This window comes from Anopheles gambiae, chromosome X (genome assembly GCF_943734735.2).
Source record: "Anopheles gambiae chromosome X, idAnoGambNW_F1_1, whole genome shotgun sequence".
NCBI lineage: Eukaryota > Metazoa > Arthropoda > Insecta > Diptera > Culicidae > Anopheles > Anopheles gambiae.
The window spans coordinates 22,040,993-22,048,115 of NC_064600.1; the positions used below are offsets into that span (position 1 = coordinate 22,040,993).

At 39.6% G+C, this 7,123-nt stretch overlaps 1 long non-coding RNA gene across 1 annotated transcript; it reads right to left on the reverse strand.

Annotated features, from left to right (window-relative positions):
• Nucleotides 1-1,855: 1,855 nt before the first annotated feature.
• On the reverse strand, nucleotides 1,856-3,343 carry LOC133391081 (uncharacterized). Its single transcript, XR_009764575.1, has 2 exons — nucleotides 3,069-3,343; nucleotides 1,856-2,763 (listed from the first exon to the last, which is right to left on the reverse strand). It is a non-coding gene; the product is annotated as an uncharacterized LOC133391081 (long non-coding RNA).
• Between the last annotated feature and the right edge of the window lie 3,780 nt (nucleotides 3,344-7,123).

Genomic DNA, 7,123 nt, shown 5'->3' on the forward strand with positions numbered 1-7,123 from the left:
TCTTTTATAGCATGTGTGCATTCATTTTCATCCTCACAGTCCACCAGAGAATGGACTTCGTTCGCCGAAATCCGTTCTGCGCTCTCTTCAAAATGAGCATACATCACATGAATCTGGTCACATAATGTCGCGGCGAACGAATTTCGGTGAACGAACTTCGGTGAACGGAGTCAATGCTCTGGTCGAATGTCACCGTGTTTACTTTGTCAATATTTCACATACATGCGTCCCCGATACGACGATTTTGAATTTGACAGTGAAAAGTTGTCAATGAGAAATGAATTGAGAAATTTATGTTTTTTTTTTTTTTATTTCTGTGCTGATAACCGTTACACACACATTTCCAAAGATTCTACAACTACCCAATATTCAATATCTAAATCGCGTAAACGACCTTTGGTTAAAATTAATACATTATCAAACATTGTTTCAAATGAAAATCACGATATCATAGATTTCGCCTTTTCAACTTCGGTTATTATCTCAACATTGACAGATACAACTTTTTCGCCTAACGCTTTGTTTTGGGACATAATTTCGGTTCCAAATACAGTCGTATCTCGAGGCACACCTGTATTTAAAAAAATGAAAACATTTTTTGTGTTTCAAATTGTTTTTGAATATCGAGAAATATTCTTTTTAGTTTATTTTTTTTTTCTTGTTCTTCCTCCTCTTATTCTTATTATTCTTATTGAAACATTTTTTCATTATCGCAAGCCTGTGAAGAGTTTAAAAAATTAAAGTTTTTTACAGGGTTTACATATTTATTATTTGGTTGCATCCCATATATTTTTGGCGTGACGAATTTTAATTCAATTGTATTGACATCCAATCAGACGATACCAATATATTATGGGAACAAACCAAAAATCTACAGCATTTTATGTATACATCGTCAGACGAGCTCAAAACAAAATGGTTAGCAACGATTTTTTTAATCGTGTGAAACCCTGTAAATGGTACAGAACGGTAACATGTCTCTGAACCCCTTTTCTGGATGGGTAGCATGGCTAAATGGAGATGGGGGTAGAAGATTACTCTCTATGATTTGAGAGTGACTGTTTTCTATGTTAGGAGCGGCTTCAGCGTAAGTCATTTCCAATAAGGCTTTTCTCGACTTGCCTCGCTGTGGCACTCTATACAGCCAGCGAGCGTAGGCACTACGACGAGACTGGAGTTTAGAGGAGAGGGCTTGCGAGACACCGCCATGGAAACATCAAAGCAGCGATTGGACAACAAATAGCAAAATCGTATCGGACCAATCGATTCAGACCCTCGCATGGAAAAAGGACTTACGATTTTAAGGTCGGAACATGGAACTGCAGCTCTCTTTCATCGAGGTCTGGATCCGTTGCTTCATTATCGCGAAATTTAAAGAGGTGCGCTGTATAAGCACAATGCATGGCGGCGGCCTCGAACAAACAGCGGTTATAATTCATATTTGTACTATTTACGAGATATATCACATCAAATATTGTTTCAAACTATCAATTTACTAGTAAAACATGATTTTAAGCGTTGAAAATCCAAGTGGCGCCACTATACACCGTTTTTACAGGGGTCTCAGAGGAAAGAAAGATTTTTGAACGCAATACAAAGATCTTCGGCCCAATAACATTGCTGAGCAAAGAAGTTATAGAGTCATATTCTAGCTGTATGTCTTCATACTGTAAATAAAAACTTTATATTGGCTGCCAAAGTATTTTAAATAATTGAAAATTCTCCATTCCTTTGTTGTACATTTTTAGAGACACATATTTCAGTCGGGGAATACAATCGAACCATTAATTTTGTTTTATATTCGAAGGTCATTGTATCATTTTATAATAAAACGTTTGAAATAACAAACACAAAATTTTAAACATTCATAAACCCATCATCAATATTCAAAGTGTTCATAGTGTTGTCGATGGAATGGAACTGTAATAAAGTAAATCGTACAACGGAACTGTTTTATCTCTATCTAAATATACTTGTAGTCCTGTAGTTCTTGTAGTTCAGCTTTCTCTTCTTTTGTGTCGTAGAACGGTAGCGGAAATGATCGCAGTCTATATAGAATCTAGCTATTCATACCACAGTGTGTAAAGAAGATTGTTGTTCATACTACGGTGTGTATGAGGAATAGCGTATGACAGTTCCAGTGCTGCCAGAAGTGCAGTTCAGATATAATACATAGCACCCTTCATCAGACAATTCGTTGTTTGTAAAGAAAAAGAAAATAATGTTGAAAGCTACTTCATCTCGGTCGGCGTTTTTAATGAAAGCAACGTATTTGACGTCATTGGTTTTTACGCTCTCTCTCTATCTCTCTTGTTGCCCTGCTTGCAATAGAGCACGTCGATGTGGCATGGCCCGGTCAACAATCCAGGATGCTCGGTCCCTGGCTACAGCCTCCCATCCATGTAGACACCCGATCTCCGATAGGTCTCTCTTCACCTGGTCCAGTCATCCAGTTCGCTGTGCTCCCCTGCGCCCTATGCCGAACTGAGGATCGCTGTCGAACACCTTCTTGGTGGGGCATGAGTCTGGCATCCTCATGACATGCCCCAGCCATCGTATCCTGCCAGCCTTCACCACCGTCAGGATGCTCGGTTCGCCGTACAGCTCAGCAAGCTCGTGATTCGTCCTTCTCCTCCACGCTCCATGCTTGAACACACCGCCAAAGATGATCCGGAGGATGCGTCGCTCAAACACGCCCAGGGCGTTTGCATCCGGAGGCAGCGGATGAACCGGGTGGTGATAGGAGCATGGTGTGGTTGGCTCCTTTTAGTTAACAGAAAAGTGTGTTAAAATATTGCTATTCAGCGTGAACGCGGTGATAAAAGATATTGAAGTGCTTTGATTGTTGAAGGCTCATGAAAATAGAGTGCAATATCGCCAAGTATTGTTGTAATCATAAGTGGGGTATTGGGCGTCGGTCTGATCCTCTATACTTTGCTTATCCGAGGAGTGTGCTTCGTGCTTCATGTGTTCATGGTTTGGTTTTCTGTGATAGGTTCTTATGATCGTTGGACAACTATCGAATTGTAGAAACTTCAGATAAAACGTATTATTGTAAAACTGGTTACCTGTGCGGTTTATTGATGCTTCCTGGTCTAATTGCAGAATTAGTCCCTGGCCCGGATAATCGGGTTACTATATTCCACCAAATTGCCAAAACAGTGGCCTCCCAGTAAACAAAATTGTTGTTATCTGAATCTTGAATAATTATTCCATAATTAGTATCGTTTAAGCAACCGAACATCGTAAGGAAGAACAGCATTGAGGAAAACATGTCACCGGAACAGAACAGTGGAGTTAAGGACTCCGTGTTAAAGGAGAGGATATCTCTCAGACCTAGAACCAATATTCCCACACAATGTAAGGTAACTCGTATCAAGAAGACAAAAAATAAAATATTACCTTCAAAAACAAAACCAGTATCAATCACGGAAGTATTAGTGCCGATTATGTGACTCAACTGCTTGAGAAGAAGTATCAAAAATGCTCATTTTCCATTATGATCCGTGTTAGAGAACTCGATTTGTCTCTGGTTTGATATATCGAACTGAACGAAGGTCATTTGCGTTATCTGACTCAAACGGAGACTGTTTTTTGTCCAACAGCTTTCCGTTAGGTTAAAGCTACGGAAAGCGTTTTGTTTTACGGAGAGTTAATTACTAAATAAATATATTTAAACCACACGAATTCCATGTAATTACATTAAAAAGAGATTTTTTGTAATTATTCACTGGGAAAAGGGTGGGTATAAAAAATTACAGAGAAATTAGAGAATCATACCACAAGCGCTACTTTTCATGACATTGCCAAACACATTTAAAGAACAATAATATGCCACATGTAGAAATAATTATTATTTAGTACGATACTTCCTGCGTTTCACGTTGCAGTTTATTATGAGAGACAAATCCATTTCAGATCAATTTGGTAGCAATGTCTCGAGTCAACGAAAGAAGTCTCTAACAAGCTTGTATAATACCGATTTCGTTTCAGTTCGTGTAGCGCGGTTTTGTTAGATACTTTTCTGTTTGAATCAGATAATCGACACTATTGTCGGGACTTTTTACGAATGATGAAGAGAATGAGATGATGGATGGCTCCTTAAACAGGACTTTAGTTGTAGCACCATGCCCTTCCAGTATCGGACTTGTTTTACCACGTTACGTGTGTGTGTGTGTTTGTGTTTGTGTGTGTGTGTGTGTGTGTGTGTGTGTGTGTGTGTGTGTGTGTTTGTGTGTGTATGTGTGTGTGTGTGTGTGTGTATGTATGTGTATGTGTGTGTGTGTGTGTGTGTGTGTGTGTGTGTGTGTGTGTGTGTGTGTGTGTGTGTGTGTGTGTGTGTGTGTGTGTGTGTGTGTGTGTGTGTGTGTGTGTGTGTGTGTGTGTGTGTGTGTGTGTGTGTGTGTGTGTGTGTGTGTGTGTGTGTGTGTGTGTGTGTGTGTGTGTGTGTGTGTGTGTGTGTGTGTGTGTGTGTGTGTGTGTGTGTGTGTGTGTGTGTGTGTGTGTGTGTGCGCGGGTTTGTGTCTACAAAACGTACCTTGCCATTATGTCATATTGCGTTGAAAGTATTCTGATAATGTGTGTTATCATGTGAAACAGCGTGCGTTTGCACTTGGATAAAAGCTAAATGCACACACACACAAACACAAACACACAAACCACACATAAACCTGTCCCAACGGGTGCATGCTGCGTTGAAAACACTAGGGTCCTATCATTCTGTCCGATACTGTAATTATTAACAACCGATTCGCACAGAAGGTGTTGTTCCCTGTTATTGACGACAGAGGGCGACATGGTAAATGCTTAGTGTGGACAACGTCCAACACTGATCGGGCCGAGCACTCCCGAAGGCTCACGATCAGGGCTACGGGAGAGAAGTAAGTTCACTCTTTCGCCTTAGCCCGAGACAAGTGACTGATTTTTTAGCGTCTCTCAACAAAATTATAACTTAAAGATAGCTTAAAAAACGCATGTTTTTATTAATAATAATTTACTGCGGGCGAAAGAAAGAGTGCTGTTGATAACGTCTCAACACTTACCCTATGTCTAAAATCGTATGATTGGCAACGTTTGGATGACTTTAAACATATCGTAATTTTTAATCGATACAATTATGTTTTGGATATAAAAGACTATTTCACCCTTTTCTATCTTCCTATTGGTTATTTCCGAGTGTTCTAAAACGTTATAATGACTTGCCATTTTTCTTCGTATAGTTTGTTTTAAAATCTCTTCGTCCTCTAAATATAATTGGTTTGAATCTATTTCGTGATACTTATTTATCATGTCTTGTACTAGAGCGGTTGTAAGCATGATCGTTTCTTGTATATACTTTGTTAGGACTTCATTTTTGTTATGCTTAAATTCTTTGCTGAGAACATCTATACCATCGTAGAGTTTTTCTATTCGGTGACGTAAAATTTCTGTTAACTCATTGTGTTTTTTATTTGTTTGGGTCAAACGTTCGGACACATGTGTAATTTTTGTATCCTCTGCTGCTCTGAAGGCTGCTAATTGCTCGTCTATGTCGTCCCCCCGAACATGAAATCTTTCAATATACCAAATATTCTCCGGGATCGTTTTGTCCTTTTGTGACTTATTCCTTGAATTAGTTGAATTGCATGGTTGCATTCGCGCTGAAGTGTAACTTTTAGATCTGAGTGTTTTCTGTTACCTCAGACATTTATTTCACTCTCTATAATAGTTTACAGAATGCACAAAAGCTTATCGTCCTCTTTTGCCGGTGTCTCTATTCGCAATGGCGCCATTGCTCCGCTGTCAGATATGCAGCGCTCTGTCAAAGCACTGTTATACCGTGCTCTGACACTGCAACCTCGCACAAAGCAAACATCTATTCGCAAATATACAACACTGAGAGTTCGGAGTCCGTACTATTAACGGAGTTCAATACTGTGGTTAAGTGTTTTTTCAATATTTGTAACGTATCCGTATCATTTGCCGGACGTGTCCCCGTATGGAATGTCGTTTCCCATGCTCCTTTTTTCAATAGGAGTGTCCCAATATGATCAAAGTATAGTCCTGGTTCAGGGATAGGTACGATCGATAAGCATTCGATTCTACACAGAGCGGCTATGGATATTGTTATTGTAAGGATGAGCTCCATGATATGGGCCTAATTTTGAACTTTTTCCTTTTCGGTAGTTGACTATTTCTTGTGCTTTATCTTTTATAACGTTAAGATGCGTTTCCTTGCTTTTTCCCCAAATTGGAAATGTTTGATCTCGTTTAACCTCGAGTACTGGAAGTTTTGCAGTTTGCCTATTAACTAAATTATTACCTACTTTAATTCGTGCTGAACGAGTTTGTCCGTCAATGCCAGTTACCAACTCGCAGATTTGGCCTTTAAACCACTTTCTTTTCCTTTGTTCATCGGGAAACGTGACAGTATCGCCTATTTGTAATGATTTGGCCTGTTTAGTCCACTTTTCTCGTTTAGAGAGCTTTGAGAGATACTCAGCTATCCACCGTTACCAATATTGTTGTTTGATTGCCTGGGCACTTTTCCAATCGGACCGTACCAATTCTGGAGTTAGGGGCTCGTCATCTTCTTGTTCTAGTGTTAAGTGAGTCAATGGTCTATTATTTGTTAGGAACTCTATCTAAGTTAGTATTGATCTGAGAACGTGTTCTTTATAACTGTCAGCCATGGGAAGCATACTCTTGATCTTTCCTACCATTCGCTCCTACGCACCTTCAAAATGAGGGGTGCCTGGTGGGTTAAAGATCCATTCTATGCCTTCTGAGACACATCCATATCTTATTTGTTTCATCTGATTGTCGGATCCGACAAAGTTCGTCCCGTTATCGCTGTATAGGAAAGATGCCTTTCCTCTTCTGTATTGCATATTTTTTAAGCAACAATAAAGGTGCTTGTCGTCAGATCAATGGCTATTTCTATATGGACTGTTCTTGTAGTTGAACACTTAAATATAACACCCCACCTTTTTTCTGACCGTCTGTCTATCGTAACGAATAGGGGGCCGAAGTAATCTACTCCACAATGCTTTAAATATTTTTTTAAACACTGCTGTTCTACATGTTGGCAGTGGTGCCATTGTTGGTGGGATTGGTTTAGCTCGTGCATTTTTGCAGTATTGAC